The 18,034-nt window shown below is 33.1% G+C and overlaps 1 protein-coding gene across 1 annotated transcript in view; it reads right to left on the minus strand.

Moving 5' to 3' along the window:
* Nell2 (neural EGFL like 2) overlaps window positions 1–18,034 on the minus strand; it is a 377,837-nt gene that overhangs the window by 232,905 nt on the left and 126,898 nt on the right. The window lies entirely within an intron of this gene.

Consider the following 18,034-nt stretch of genomic DNA (forward strand, 5'->3'; position numbering starts at 1 on the left):
CTAAAGTCTTCTTCAATTTCTTTTTTTAGTGTTCTTTAGTTTTCACTGTAGAGGTCTTTCACCTCTTTTGTTAGACTGATTCCCAAGGTTTTTTTTTTTTTTTTTTTTTTTTTGAGACTATTGTGAATGGGATAGCTTTCCTGATTTCTCTTTCAATCGATTCATCACTAATGTGTAGGGACACAACTGATTCATGGGTATTAATTTTATATCCTGTTACTTTGCTGAATTTTTTTATGAGTTCAAGAAGCTTTCTGGTGGAGTTTTTGGTCTTCTAAATATAGAATCATGTCATAGGCAAATAGGGATAATTTCTTTCCCTTCATATCCCTTTAATTTCTTTCTTTTGTCTAATTGCTCTGGCTAGGTTTTCAAGGTCTACATTGAATAGGAGTGGTGAAGAGGGCATCCTCGTTCCACTTTTTAGAGTGAATGCTTTCAATTTTTCTCCATTTAGACTGATGTTGACCTTGAGTTTAGCATATATAGATTTTATTAATGCTGAGGTCTGTTCCTACTACCCCTAGTTTTCTAATGTTTTGACTATGAATTTTATCAAATGCTTTTTTCTGCATCTATTGAGATAACCATGTAGTTCTTGTCTTTTAAGTCTATTGGTGCTGAGATAAATTGAAATTCACATGAACACTTATTTCTCACTCCATACAAAAACTCAACCAATAGTGGATTAAAGACCTAGGCATTTGACCAGGAAACCCTGCATCTACTAGAAGAAAAGTAGGCCCATGGGGCTAGGGATATATCTCAGTCGGTAGAGTGCTTGCTTCACATGCATAAGGCCCTGGGTTCAATCCCCAGCACCATTAAAAAAAAAGGAAGAAGTAGGCCCAACTTGCCATCATGTTGGCTCAGGAACTGACTTCCTCAATAAGACTCCCAAAACACAAGAAGTAAAATCAAGAATCAATAAATGAGATTATATCAAACTAAAAAGCCTCTTCACAGCAAAGGGAATATGAAGAGAGAGCTTACAGAATGGGAGAAAATCTTTGCCACCTGCACCTCAGAGAGAGCATTAATATGAAGAACTCAAAAAAACTTAACACAAAAAATATAAATAGCCCAACCAATAAATGGACAAAGGGACTGAACAGGCACTTCATAATATATAAATATATACAAATGGTCAACAAACATATGAAAAAATGTTCAACATCTCTAGCAATTAGAGAAATACAAATTAAAACTGCACTGAAGCCAGAAGTAGTGGCAAACACCAGTAATCCCAGTAGCTCAGGAGACTGAGGCAAGAGGATTGCAAGTTCAAAGCCAGCTTCATGAACTCTTAGATAGGGCTTAAGCATCTCAGTGAGATCCTGTCTCTAAATAAAATATTAAAAAGGGCAAGAGATATGGAAATATGGCTTAGTGGTTAAGTGCCCCTGGATTCAATCCCTGGTCCCCCCCCCAAAAAAAAAAAAAAGATGACGCAAAAGAAAAGAAACTACACTGCAGCTCTCCAGTGAGAATGGCAATTATCAAGAATACAATTAACAATAAAAGTTGGCGAGGATGTGGGGGAAAAGGCACACTCATACATTTGCTGGAGTGACTACAAACTGATGTAACCACTACCTTGTATAAAACACAATAACCTAATCCATTAAATATAAACAAATATAAACTCAAATTAGCTTTCAATATGAAGTTGAGTTAGAATTTCCTCAGAGACCTCACTCCTTATCTGCCATTCACTATCACTGCCATTTCTGCTTTGAGATTGAATCCTAGGAGTTAACCACTCCTGATCCCTGCATTTTTGGTCTAGTGTTCTTTAAAGGTACCATACCACATTTCTATTCTGTTCTATCTGAAACACTGTCCAAAAAAGTAGACCTTCATGTCTCTAATCTACCATTTGTTTCTTCAAACGTGGTTGGCTTTAGGCATGGTGATTGACAATTACTTCCACCAGACTCTTGATAGTATATGAGAACACAGTTTACACTAGTTCTGAAATAGTTCCAGAGTAAGAATCAAGACTCTGAGATCAATGAAGCCCACCATACTTCACCTCTTGCCACTCTTGGCCAAATTGAAAGTGTTTCCCAGACACATCATTCCTGCTTTCATCCTCATACCACTCTGACTTTCTTCTCCCATGAATAATCCTCCCAGGTCATAGAAAATTCTAGAAATGACTATAAGTCTTTCCGTCCCTGGTTCTGTGTTCCTATCAATGTGACTTTACAAGTACTTTTGACTTGATTTGGCTAATAGAATATGTTAGATGTATCAATGTCCAAGTTCCTAGCCTATTACTCAAGGGGCTTTGCAAGCTGATTTTCAACTTCCATATTATTAAGCCATGCAAAGAGGCTCTAGTCTCTTTGCAAAGAGGTTCTAGACGCTTCAGCCTCAAAAATGAAACCATCATAAACCAACCAGCTAAAGTGACCCACTAGCTAACTACAAATGCATAAACAAACTCAGTGAAGACTAGATAAATCAAAACCAGATCAATCATGACTACATGCCCAATGTGATTCTGCAATCTATACACTCAGAAAAATGAGAAATTATATCCCATCTGATTCAAATGTATGATATGTCAAGGTCATTCTACTGTCATGTGTAACTAATTAAAACAACAACAACAAAAAAAAACCAGACCAAAACCCAAACCCAAACAAACAAAATCCCCACTGCACTCATTTCAAATATTCAATATGCCAAACCATTTGCAGGCTATTTAATTTGGGAATGTTTTGCTATACATCCAAAGCCAGCTGATGTAGTTTCCAACCTTCCATCTTAACCACTGTCTATGTGCATCTTCTATAATCTCCTTAATGTCTCCTTAACCTCCCTGCTCTAACTGAAAGTTGAATTTTCAGTGAAGATAATGTTCCTTTCTCTGAAACCATCTCACTTAGATTGTTTATTTCCCTCACCACATGTATGGATGAGATAGGAAATACCACTCTTTCATCCTAAGAGAAGAAAACAACTTCCTTTGATATTGATGACAACCTACTCCTCCTCCTCAGAGTCACTAGGGAATTTGGAACCGAAAACAATCTGTTTCCAACCAAAGCCTGGATTTGTCTTGGGAAACACTGCCCATTGGAAAATGTGTTCAATACCAAAATGGAAATTTGCTTGACTTCTTACCTCCTTATATACTATTAATTTCATTTCCTCACCACTTAGGCATTCCATTTCTACTGCTAAAGCCTTGAACTTGTCAACACCCTAAACTACTACACTTCTGAAATATTTCAAATCTGAAATCATGAGAATTTTTTCAGTAATGAAACAAAAATTTCTTGTGGTATCAATGAAAGAAGTAGCTTAAAAACATACCAGAATCATATATACATGTGACCTAGCTTTTAAAGCTATTCAGGGACAGATAATTCTCAAGATATATAAAAATCATCTGGACACATAGTTAGGAAAACAATACAAAGAAAATTTTTCCAGGAAGAATGATGGCAGTTTGAGTCTTCTGAACAACTTATACTAGTAAGACATAATGATTAAAGTATTGTAAAATCAGTATGAGAGAAATACGTTAAGATGCAAATCTAGAAACAGACTCAAACACATATAAGTATGTAAATAAAGGTCATGTTAATTGGTAAACAAAGGGACAGTTTCACAAATGGTATAGGAATTATTGGTTAATTTATTTGACAAAAATGTTAACTACATTTAATATCTCATGTATACACACAAAAATAAAATCCCACATTATTCAAATTTAAAATGAAAAAGGGGGGCATGATAAAAAGTTCAAAGGTAAATATTTTCTTTTAAAAATATGATACCACTAAATATAAAATTACTAGGAAAAGACAGAAAGATTCAATTATATCATTTTTAAAAAACCTTATTGAACTAAAGAGATGACCCAACAACATAAACCTATGTTTTTATAATATATTAGGTGAATTTGTTTTTAAAAAGAACTCTTACAAATCAATAAGTAAAAATACAAATAACTGAATTTTAAAGTAGATAATGTACATGAAAAATTAATTCAAAAAACCAAATACAAATTGCCAACAAATATAAAAAAATTCAACTGTCCAGAATTTTATGTCCATTAAGAACTTTGTCCCAGACTCATGTATTTAATTATTTGCACTACATTTACACTTAATAGCTAAAATTTCTCATAAACATATCTAAATAGAACTCTTGTTCTCAGCCATGGTCCCAAATCCAGCTCATTTAGCAACATTCGTATCTCATGGGGTAGCAACTCTGTCCTTGATTCAAAAACCTTGGAATCATCTTCAACTTTTCTTTTGCTTGTGCCCATACCCAACACTTAGAAAATCCTACTGGCTCAGCCTCCAAAATATATCCAGTCTCTGACCACTTTGCACCTCTTCCACCTAATGAAGCCACAATTAGTTTTTCCTGGATACCTGCAAAAAAAAGTCTTACTTAAAATATGTAATGTGCATCCAAAACTCTTAGGATAAAAAATAAACTCTTGAATTTGACTACTTTCTTTTTCCCCAGCTGCTTCTCATTGTATGACTGCACACCAGGTACCCCAGCCTCCTTTCACAATATGCCACCTCCCTATACAGAAATGTTACAGTTTCAGTTCTCTTGACCTACATTTCTTCTTTTACCTTTCCATTAGTTTAATTCCATTTGTTCATCATATCTCAATTCCAGCATCATTTTCTCTGAAATACTTTCTCTGGTCTCCCTATTGGTCCAATTTCACTTATTACAGGATCTTTATCAACATCCTAATATTGCACTTTTGCACTGCATACTTGATCATTATACAATTGATGTCTTTCTCCCTTGCTTATTAGATCTCTAAGGATAAAGAGAAATTTTACTTCGATTACCACTGTATCCTCAGTATCTAACAGACCCCAATTCATAGGAAGTGCTTAGTAGCTATTTTTCAAATGAATGAAAATTATAGACAAGAGATGCAATGTAAGATATTTGATATCACCTTTATCATCCCATACTATTATTTCTAGAATGATTCCAAGCTCTCCCCCAACTCCTAAATTCATTCCTGGGCATATGGAAACCTCAGCCAAGACAGTTAATCCAATTCTTACATCCCACTTCACATTTTATGGATTGTCTCCCCCAGCGCTAAGTCCCTAAGCTTTTAAGATCTGTGGTCTAAAAGGACATTAATAGATTAAATAAATCAGTGAACAAGTACAATGTCCATCTTGTTCTGTGCTAGCCCACCCCCTCTGTTCTTCCCAACCAACAAATAAAAGTGACCTTACTGAGAATCAGGGCCTGAGAAACGCAGAAGGTGAACTGCAAGCATAAATATAAATGGGAAATTCTTAATAGTGCTCTGAGATGTCCTAATTGTAATGAGGAAAGTTCAGGGTTTTTTATTGGTTTAAAAACATGATGCATACCCATGAAATAGTGTGAAAAGAATGTGCAGCCCCATTGCATTTTTCCTCTGTTCAAGCATAATAAAGAATTAGCTTCCCAAAGCTAACAATGAGAACTCAGGGGAAAAAAGGCTCATGGTTCACTTTTCTTACAATGATTCTACAGTAAACTATGAAGGCCTGAAACCAGTTTAAAAGACCTGAATACTTTGAATAAAAATCAATAGACTACGAAGGGCCATCTGCCCATACTGTTTTACCATCACAAGGTGCCTTTGAGCAGGCTCCCTAACTCCTTCTTGATAACTATGTCTAAAATGACCCCAAGACTATGAGGGGCAGAGTACCATTCTAGGAGCATAAACTAATGGAAGAATTTTTTGTGAAAAAATAAGGAAACTTTAACTTGTGCAAAACTCATTGTTATCAAGTTTTGTCATACTGGTTTGTTTTTATTAATTTTATTCTTACAAGGCCTACAATAAAAACAGAAAATCAGAGTGTATATGGGGCACTAATAGTTACAAGGCAGATTAGAACAGTTTAATTTAGTAAAGAGACAGTCTATTTTACAGAACCAACAAATTAAAATTATATATTCTATGCAAGAATAGTAAGTCAATAAAGGTCTGGAAAAATCAGACAAATGTGAATTAGTCTGCAAGTATTTAGAAACAGACACATAATAAAAATACAAAGAAAAAAATTAAGTGATTTTGGAACCAAAAAAGAATTCAGGATCACTCATATTCAAAGATTCCAGCAAATAATCAATGTAGAGCTGGACTTTTTGACACTTTTAATTTTTAATTCAATGTGTTTTCCTTGTCCTTTTTGTTACCAAAAACCAACAAAAATACAGCCAGAAGATATTTTCCTTTGAAAGTTACTTTCCTAAACTAGCAGAATTAGTTTCTATTCCTATATAGGAGAAACTACAAATTAATGAAAAGCTATACTTCCTCTAATAGACATTAGTACTTCATTTTAATGATAAATACTGTAGGGTTTATATTTGATTTTTCTATCCTTTTATAAGTTATATAGAAATTAGTATTATAAAGTTGTATTTCTTAAGTACTTGCATATACTTTGTATTAGTCTGTTTTCTGTTGTTAATAATACTAAAGACTGGGTAAATTTTAACAAAAAGAGGTTTGGGTTTACAGTTCTGAAACTCCAGATTCAAAGGGCTATATCTGATTATGGTTTCTTCTTATTTATTTATTTATTTGTTTATTTATTTTTGTTACTGTGGATTGAACTCATGGGTGCTTAAGCACTGAACCACACCCCCAACCCTTTTCATTTTTTTAATTTTGAGACAAGGACTCACTAAGTTGCTTAGGGCCTCACTAAATTGCTGAGGCTGACCTTGAACTTGTGATCCTCCTACCTCAGGCTCCCAAGCCACTGGGATTACAGGTGTGTGTCACTATGCCCAACTAGTTATAGCCTTCTTGATGGCAGAGTCCAAAGATGGCAGAGGACATTACATGACAAGAGACAGGGAGCACACATGTGTCTTCTAGAATCTCTTCTTATAAAGCTAGTAATATTATGTAATCCTAATCACATCCCAAAGGTCTAACCTTTAAACATCATAGTCAGATTCAGTTTCTAATTTCTTAATATTTCAAAATAGGAACTAAACTGCTATATGAGTTTCAGAGGGGCAAATCATGTTTAGACCATAGCACCCTCCAAACACATGATCCTTGCTGTTTTCAAAACATCTCAAACTTTCATTTTTCCATTCCAACTGATTTTCTATTTTCACTAATGAAATGTTATACATCATATGAAGCAGTATGCAGGAAACATTTCATGTGTTTAAATTGTGGTGCTACCATTTTACTGGATAGGTTATCTTGGGCAAAGAAAGTCAGCTTCAGTTTCCTCAAACATAAATTGGGAGCCATTATGAGAGGCAAGAGGGATGATTCATGTTACGTTGTCATACTCAGAAAATACTTACAAAATGTCAACTCAAAGCATATATCCTAAGATATATATCCTAAGACATTACTGCATGTTTGAAACTAAAAAGAGAGGGGAGTACAAACTACCTTGAGATTACAGATGGTCAGAAAACACACTCACTAAGCTAAGTTTTAGCTAATCAAAGTACATTACACGTACGAGCAGTATTGACATCAACTGTAAGCTGGTTAGAAATTAAAACTCTCAGGCCCCACCCCAGAAATCTGAATTGAGAATTTTGATTTTAACAAGATCCCTATGTGATTCACATTCCCATTAAAATTTGAGAAGCATTAAGCTAAGTAATGTGTTTCTGCATACAGGCATTATATCTTGTCTGATAAAAAAATTCAGGTCTCATCAAAATTCCCAATGTATGTGTCATGCATCACTGAGGTCACTTGCCAACAGGTAAAATCATAGATAGTATATCTGTATATTGTCTATTGAGCTGCATGGACTGAAAATTCCCCTTCTGAGTTGCTGAGTTTGTTGCGTGATATTTGTAAAACATTTCTTAATCACTCAAATGAAATAAAATGAAGATCATTATGAAGGCAAACCAAAAATTATTTTATACCTGTAATATAACTAAAGTATAAAACAACCCAAATCTCCAAGGTCTGAGCCTCAAATCCTAAAACCTAATGTGGTCCTATATCTGCCCATACTTCAGAGATGACATAGCAAGGTCCTTAATAGAGATATTGCAACAACTGGGGTAAAGGGATTGCAGACAGAAACTGCTGTCATTTAGAAGTAAAGTCTACATATAAATGTATACAATATGGGTAAAATATATAATGTGAACTTGGAGTGGGATTGCATCTGCCATTCTGATGAATAGATATTTTACCAACAACACTTTTAAGAGCTGGATGCAGCTCCATTCTTAACACAACCAACTCCAGTAACAACTTTTCAAAGGAATTTCATGTTCTTTCATGTATATTTTTTTATGGTTAAACACTCTGGAGTTTGGGATCAACTTTCACATATAGAGAAATGTGCCCATGTTGTACCCCATTGCAACTATCTCTAAACTGAAAAAATATAATTTTTTTCTCTTCTTTCCTTATGCTAAACTATTATATCATTATGCTTCTTTTACTTCATTTTATATAATTTTATAAAATCTGCATTCTATAGTAATTTTATAAAATCTGTAATATGCACAGAAAGACAGAAGCAACAAACAGAATTTAAGATATCCAGTGGCAAGTTCAGTGCAGCTGGACTATTTGTTGGGGATGGGGGCTGCTTTTACTTTATTCTCCACCTGGCACTGCCATGTCCATTTAATTTTGTTATGTAGTTAGTCTTCCTAAGTTACTACTTTCCACATAATTGCCAAAATCAACTTCTAAAATGCTTTAAATTGCATATAACTTACTTCCCTGTTCTGATTTCAAAATGCCATTTTGTGCGATTGCTTTTGAGAAGAAAATAAGTTCATTTTTAAAACAATTACCTAACAACATTGAAGATAAGAAGCTGCATTTTCTGCCTAAGTGTTTTTCTTCCATCTTAAATTGAGTCTCATATGAATGATGCCTAGATTATCACTCTGGTTTGGTACAAATCTAAAACCCTGACACTTGTTTCAAAACCTTACACTACTAAAAAGAACTAACCCTCTGATCACCTAAAGAATCCCATTTTAGTCCCCTAGAACTGTGTGAGACAGTTTGACTTAATTATTATTACAGACAGATTTGCATAAGGCTTTCTTCTGAAGAGTTTTAAGCCATTTAAGCAATGTCATTATATAGGCAAAGAAGTCCTTTTGAGAAAATTTAATGGGGCATGAAAAATAATAAAGTCCCCAAAATACATTTATTCAAGGATTTTAATAATCAAGAGAAATTATAATTCAGAGTGAAGAACTAGAAGCAGAGTGCTTCCTATTAAAATAAAACATGATTAAATAGGCACAGCACAATGCCTCAGAATCACAGGGCAGTATGTGATGCTACATCTTCTGGAAAACTACTTTCTTTTCAAAAAACATGAATTCAACAAATTCTTATGCCATCTACGAAATTTACCAAAGATGCGGAACAGCAATTAATTTGAACAATAATTTCCCTCAAGCACACCAGACAACAATGTTTGTGGTAAAACAAGAACACTTAGTCTTCCATAGACTATCTTTTATTACAGGATCTCCCACGAATTGGCATTATCTTGTCAAGGTTGCTTGGAAAAAAAGAAAAACTCCCTCTAATTCCCTTTCTAAAAGACCCAGTGAAACAGACAAAAGTATTGTTCTCAGGTTTCCCTCAGCACTGCCACCTAGTGCTCTCTCAAGGTAGCAGAATACAACAGTTACTAATAGGGCATTATGTAAAAATGTGGATGTGTAACCGATGTGATTCTGCAATCTGTATTTGGGGTAAAATTGGGAGTTCATAACCAACTTGAATCTAATGTATGAAATATGATATGTCAAGAGCTTTATAATGTTTTGAACAACCAATAAAAAAAAATAAAGAGAAAAAAAAATATCTGGGACCATAGTTTTGTGGAATAATTTGGAAAGAGCTGGCAATATTTAAAGTGTCATAGGCTTTGACCCAGCAACTTCACTTTTAGCAATCTACCCTATAGATAAAGCTGTATAAAAGTGCATCAAGATTATGTATGAAGACATTCTGAAGTATTGCTTCTCATGAGGAAAATAAAATAAATTGGAAGCAACCAAATATCCCTTGAGAGACAAGAAATAAAATCAGAAAAACTATAGAGAGGAATGATATAAAGTGATTTTCATTGATACAAAAATATCAATATATATTTTACGTATATATTATTAATAAAGGTGAAAATTCAAGAAAGGCATGATATCATTTACAACATGTAAAAACCCTGCACAGTTATAAGAGAGAGGATGCAATAAAATTCCTCAGGAAAGATGCACAAGGACTAGAAGTTTGAGGGAGGGAGAATAAAGAAGACTTTTCCATCTTGTTTAGACCTGTTTGCATGGTTTGTAAAATTTATTATGTGCAAGGATTCTTTTTACTTAAAATGGTGAAAATACTATAGCAGTATTAGTAAGAAAGAACAATAGAGTTAAACAGCTTCTACTATTCAGATCTGACATAAAAAACACGGCAGCTAAGTCACTGTGACATTATTATCACCCTGTGATTCTGCACGAACTTTTCCTGGCATCCCAGCTCTGCTTTAAGCTTACTAATTAACATTAGATTTATATTTTTCTAAAGATCATTAAAATGCATCATGTGGTGTTTCATAGTAATTGATCTGAAGATTATATTGCTCATTATAATTATTCTTGTTTATTAATATATTGCCAGTTCAGTATTTTTCCACTGATCTGGCATTTATCAGTTTGTATAATATATAAAAGGTAGCAGTGTGCCAAACGCTTTTTTGAAGAGTTTATGAAAAAATATAAGCACAAAATTAATGAGAGTATTTGGGAAACCATAGGATTATCTTGATGAAATCTCTCTTTCATAAAACTTAACCAATTGTTTTTAGTAAAATACTCCCTATCATAGATTCATTATCTGAACAAAGTAATACACAAATGAATCGGCTCACTTTTTTCACACACACCTATAGAATTAGAAAAATGTCCTAATTCTATGATTAATTACATACTTTTTAAATACTAAATCATGCTGCTTTTAGTGAGACAAGACTGAACTCAGACAACACTATACACATAGTTACCATTACCTTTCAGTTCACTCAACTGTTTCTTAATATATATATATATATATATATATATATTTCTTAACATAATATTCTTTAATAACAACAGGCTTTCAAGAAATATTCTAAAAATGCTGCCTCTAGTATGTTAGAAAATCACACTTTCTTTTTTTATTCCTATGTCTACCTTTTTCATTATTGGGAATTCCCCACTCACAGTATTGGCATTCTGGTCATATGGTCCTTTGTGTCTTTATAATGCCAATAATTTGTAATTATATTTATGCATGAGAACCTCAACCCATCCTGGATACTTCCTATGTTTCCAGCATTACTGCGGAGACAGCTGTTTATTGGTTACTTTGCTCCAAAATAATTTCTTTTAATATAACCTAAATAAATTATATTTCCCCCTTTTTTAAGAATAAAGAGATTCTTGGTGAATTAATACCATTGATTTTTGTTCAAAAATCATGAATACATGTTCAAAAGCCTCCAAATCAGTTTTATATGGTTATAATGCCCTTGCTAAGTATTCACAAATACTTGAAAGACAGTCTTTTAATACCCACCAGATTACTATTCATTTTATATTACAGAAGCATTTATATAAATATACAAATAAAAGAATTAAACCTCCCAAACTATAATCTCTTTTCAAAAGCAAGAAAATTTCTCTTTGCAAAAGTAAAATCATTTATTTTCTGTTATTGAAAACAATTTCTATAAATACAGCCATGGGCTACATATATTTAGGTCAATGATGGACCAGATATACAATGGTAATCCTTGAGATTATAATGGAGCTGAAAAGTTTCCATTACCTAGTGACATTACAATTATGATAATGTAATAATGTAATGTTACTCATGTGTTTGTGGTGATACTGATGTAAGCAAACCTACAGTGTTGCCCATGGAACAAAACTGCAATACAAATAATCATGTACAAGTGCCTAATACTTGATAATGACTATGTTACTGGTTTGTGTATTCACTGTACTATGCTTTTATTACCATTTTAGAGTGTACTCCATATATATATATATATATATATATATATATATATATATGAAAAAGGTTTTCTATAGAACAGTAATGTTGTATTATATCAGCAGCAGCCTCATACATCTGATAGCTATCCCATTTCTTGACTGCATAATTTTATCATATACTTGATTGAATCTTGCATTGCTGTGTTCATTTTGGCTGTAGGAATAGGCTATATCATATTTATATGCTACATGGCCTACATATGAAGTAGTCTACACCATCTAGGTTTGTGTAAGTACACACTCTGACATTCACACAACAACAAAAGCACCACATGATGCATTCCTCAGAACATGTCCCAGTCATTTAGTGATACATGGCTGTACATGAAAAGGTGTTCATCTTGATTGGTCATTGGGGAAATACAAATTTAAAATAAATGTAATATCATGTACCAACATCATCATTTATCGGAAAGGCTAAAATGAAAAATGTCAAGTGTGAGTGAGTATGTGGAACAACTTGGAATATTCATATGTTGTTGGTGACTGTTTGGCAATATGGTTTTGCCACAGAGTAAAACAACTTTAACCTATAACCTAACAATTCCAATGTTAGGTATATATTCATTAGAAATACATGCATATATTAGACCGAAAACCATAGAAAAAGATGTTTCCAGAGGTACTATTCATATGGTCAAAATCTAGAAACCACCTAATTGTCCTTTAACAAGAGACTGAAATGTGTAAACTTAACACAAATAATATATATATATATACATATACAGTAATAAATATTAATTATCTGCATCAATGACAAAAATAGTGTAATAGGTAGAGATGATCTACATCTATAAATATGAATGAATTTCAAAAACATGATTCTGAGTGAAAGAAACCACACAGAAAATAGAACAAAAATTAGTTCTAAATGTTAATCTTTATCTAGATATACCTATATATAAAAGGTTTTGGGAAAGATAAAGGTTTTGGGACAGTAGTACCATATATCAGAACACAATTTGAGAGGAAAAAAAATCCTCACATTATGTACTGTTTGAGCCTAGCAAAGTCACTTTACCTGGCTTCACTAATCTTTTATAAAATAAAAATAATGAAATCTTACCTTCCCAAAAGCAAATGGCTCTTTCAAACATATCTGAAATACCTTGAGGTCCTAGATAGCTTTAAGATGTATGATCCAATGAAACCATTTCACTACTTTGTATTTTTAAACAATAAGATATGAATTATTCTTTTAATATAAATAATTATAGCTAACATTGTTTTAATCACTTTAACCTCACACAAACTCTAAGCAGCATATATAATTATTACCTCCACTTTACAGATGAGGAAACTGAGACTATGAGAGATTAAGTTATTTGATCAAAATGCACAGCAAATAAGCAGAAGAGCCAGAATTCAAACTCAGAATATTGGACTTGTAAACCACAGACGTTACTACTCAATATGCAAACACATTATAGTAAGTATGTTTTATCTAAACCAAGATGACTCTTTAATTAAAACAAGCTGCTGTCTAATCAGCACAAAGCATATTAAAATATAGTCTATATTATGTATTGAAACTCTAATTTTGTTCAATCAAAAGAAAAATAATTTTAATTCATTCATATAAATCAAGCCTCTGAGGAAACACCATGTACTACTGCTACTAAGCAAGCACCAACGAGTTTTCATGATCACATTCATATTTTCATACTTCATATTTCTCAAGTAACGGAAGGGGAAATTTGCCTTCTTATTATTTTTAAACACAGTCTCTTCAGTAAAAGACATTCTAGAATCAGTCAGAATTATTTCATATAGTCTATTTTCATGAACCACCTTTTCTGTGAAGCAGAGTTCCATGTAAAAGCCTGAATCAACAATCCACTGGAAGAAAATAAATGAAAGCACTGATACTTTATGTTTTCCAATTTCTGTGACTTTTAGTAACTTTCCTAGAACTTAGTCAATTATTTCTGACATTCTTTATTTTTTAAACTGAGTCAAATTTTACATATTGTAATGATCTTGACCTCCTTCTAGTTCAGAGTTAATGTCACCCAAAATATTGATTCATTATGTTTTCTAGGGCTATCTTGAATTTGTGTTACTGAATCTCATTATTTACTAGTTAAAAGCCTGAGACTAAGACAAAGGATAGGAAGATGGTGGTTGAAAGGGGAGAAGATAAATGATAAAGGATAACTCTGCTTACTTCACAATTCTGCCTTGCCTCAACTAGAACTCAAGAACACCTGAAGTGAGCTTAGCTTCCAAATGATATAAGTGAATCACTTAGATTAATTTTAATGGATAATTTTAAAAACGGAAGCAGACTGACAAAGCATGGCACTATCTGGTGGAATTTCTCTGGGACCACTAACTGTGTATTCTGGACAAGTCATGAAATATTCTTGTTAGGAAGATGGAAGCAACATTCTTTGGTGCTCATTTGAGTTGTACAAATCAAAAGAGGGACAAGGAATGTGCCTTCTAACCTGAAAAAGTGATAATGACTTCATTATATTTGTGCTTTACCATTACCTTAATGGTTTGGCATTTGCATTCTTGACTTTGAATGTTAACCTATTTAACTCCACAGCAATAGCTCAATGGTAGAGCCAGGAAAAGTTAAGAATTCCTCCCACAATTTTCCTCATGTATATTCAAATAAAGAAAAGCTTGCTTCTCCCTCTTCATTCTAGAACAATCACTTTATTGCTATTCATCACTGTTTATATTCAGATAAAGGGTTGGAGCTAAGTTACTGAGTGGGAAAAAATGGGAGCTACCAAACAGGACTGCTTAGAATAGTGCAAACAACTCTGATGAAACAAGCCTGAAAGCATTAATTGAAGAACACCAAATAGTGACTGGCAATTACATGGTTTTATTCATTTCAATATTGGCAAAGTAACTTTGAGCAGTTAGGTTATGTGTTTTATTTTCTGAGAGCTTTGAAAACAATAAATGATTTATCTTCTTAAACAAATTTCACTGAAGAATATATTTTATTGATTTTTATGTCACTTAAAAGGCAATTGGAATGGGAGAAAATCTTTACCACATGCACCTCAGGTAAAGCATTAATCTCCACGATATATAAATAACTCAAAAAAAAAAAAACCTAAAACCAAAAAACAAATAACCAAATCAATAAATGTGCTGAGGTACTGAACAGACACTTCACAAAAGAAGAAATACAATCAATCAACAAATATATGAAAAAATGTTCAACATCTCTAGAAATGAGAGAAATGCAAATCAAAATTATTCTAAGATTTCATCTTACATCTTATTATATTCTTGATAATTGCCAGTCAGAATGGCAATTATCAAGAATATAAGAAAGAATAAATGTTGGCAAAGATGTGGGGACATTGCTGGTGGGAATGCAAACTGGTACAACCACTATGGAAAGGAGTATGGAGATTCCTCAGAAAACTTGGAATGGAACCACCATTTGACCTATCTATCCTGCTCCTCAGTTTATACCCAGAGGACTTAAAATGTTTATAGCAGCTTAACTCATAAAAGCTAAACTATGGAACCAACCTAATTGTCCTTCAATAGATAAATGGATAAATACAATGTGGTATACATACACAATATTACTCAGCCTTAAAGAAGAATGAAATTATGGCATTTGCTGGTAAATGCATGGAGCTGGAAAATATCATGCTAAGTGAAATAAGCCAATCCCAAAGAACCAAAGGATGAATATTTTCTCTAACATGCAGATGCTAATTCATAACAAGGCAGGGTGGGTTGTGGTAGAGAAGAATAGAGGTACTTTGGATTAGGCAGAGAGAGTGAAGGGAGGGGAGGGAATATAGGGGGAAGAAGGATAGTAGAATGAATCAAACATTATTACACTTTGTGCATATATCATTTATAACCAGAAAAATGAGAAGTTATATCCATTTATGTATGATGTGTCAAAGTGTATTCTACTATCATGTATAACTAATTATAACAAATTTTTTAAAAGGCAATCGATCAAAAAAGTCTCAAAGATAGGGTAAGTACAGAGGTCTAAAAGGAGAGCTTTTGTGTTTAAAAGAGTAAGCACCTTGGACATTAATGTATACTCCAATAAAATTAAGTTCTCATAAGTTATAAAGTACTACTACTATTGACATTAACATAGGAAAATGAGACTTTCTCCTCATGTTACAGAAAAGATAACACATACATGCATACATAAAAAAATTACTGGTATGTGTAACTATTTTGTTTTTCCTACTGTAAGAATATATATAGAAATCTGCACTTTCTAAAAAAGTCAGTGATAGTTGTTAAGTATCTGTCTTATGTGAAACTTTTCAGAAGCACATTTTCTAAAATATTCTTACTGACTTGTTTTAAAATTGTACCTCCTTCCTAAATAATCTCTAACAATATCCATAAGAACTAAACACTTATTTCCCTTAGAGGAGGAAAAAGATCTATGCCTATTTATGGCATTGTCTTGCTAGCTCTAGCAAAATGCTGAATTCGTTAAAATTAGAAGTACAAATCATTTAAATAACAAACAAACATAGTCATAAGCCCTCTATATCCCATGGCATTTATCTGACATATCATCAGATATTACCAGAAAGACAAAGTCACATCATCCTTGTGACTTTTCACCCACATAAAATGAGTCAACTTAATTGATTTGGCTTTTTCCCACCAAGAATGCTGTGGTCTGTGCACTGATTAATTTCAGATTTCGCTATTTTAGATCTGAGGAAAATAGTCAATTCTCCATCAATACCAAAGTCTGCCAGAAAAATTATGTATTAATGAATCTCACAATATTTTACCATTTCATTGTGTTTGCATGTTTGTTGGGAAGATTTCAAGAATTAATATGATTTAATAGGCAGCTTACTCTTGGTTATAGAGACAAATGGTAGAATCAAAACTCAAAGTCACCATTTCTGACTAATGCATCCATCACAATGGCCCATTATTTCAATCAGCCTATATCCAATAAAATTGACATCACTTAATGCAAATCTGTCATGTTCACTGGTAATAACATAGAATTATGGGAGGAAAGGATGAAAGTTGAATAGAAAGTATGATTCCAGCTATTGCTGTATTATAATTAGGAAGATCTATATTTAATCTGCTTTCTTCATAGCTCCAAATACCTACTAAGAAAATTATAGAACATCACCATAGCTTCTAGTTATTAAGAGATGTCCAAGGAAAACTCAAATTAATTCTCACTAAGGAGCTAATGACATGGGTTAAAATAATTAATTGTATTCAATCCTTCATAGGTTCTCCAAATCTACTTGACTAGGTTCCTACACTTTCATGAAATAGACTGGCTTTAATGTAAAGCCTAATAAAATTAAAAATAAATGAGCTCCTGAGGGAATGAAATCAATGAACTACAAAGCAACTTCCTGATTTTTCTCTGATAATGTCAATCTCAACAACAGCAGTACAGGCTTACTGTGTAGGCAAGAGCAATGTATGACAAAGGAGTAAGGTGCACATAAAACCACCTTAAAAGCCACTAGTAATTCCCTCTCCCTCTTCCTCCACCACATTTCTATTTTTGCCCCCTTCCTTCCCTTCCTCCCTCTATCTTGAATGCATACATTTGAATACACTTGAACTTACACAGCTTTATATACTCTGCAAACTTTATAATAACTCAGTGTTAGTATGTTTCTCCTTTACAAAAAAAATAGTAAAATAAGAACTCCTTTTAAAAAGGATTAAGGAGAAGGCATTTAAATTATAAGCAACATAGATGAACTGATTTCTTTTACTAATGAATGATCTAGCACCCATTTGAGGATAGCTACAGGAGCGAGCTCATACAATATGAGCTAAAAGGTAGAAAAGCTTCCTTAGTGTGTGACATTTTTTTCTGAATTGAGGCCATGCCCATCACCACTGGAAGATTCTAAAATAATGTGGACTTCTGTTATTTAGGCTAATGCAGCAGTATATCCATTTGCTGTTGAAGGTCACTTATATCATG

This window comes from Marmota monax, unplaced genomic scaffold (genome assembly GCF_021218885.2).
Source record: "Marmota monax isolate L192 unplaced genomic scaffold, Marmota_monax_Labrador192_F-V1.1 WCK01_AAM20220418_F8-fsc00012, whole genome shotgun sequence".
In the NCBI taxonomy this organism is placed as follows: domain Eukaryota; kingdom Metazoa; phylum Chordata; class Mammalia; order Rodentia; family Sciuridae; genus Marmota; species Marmota monax.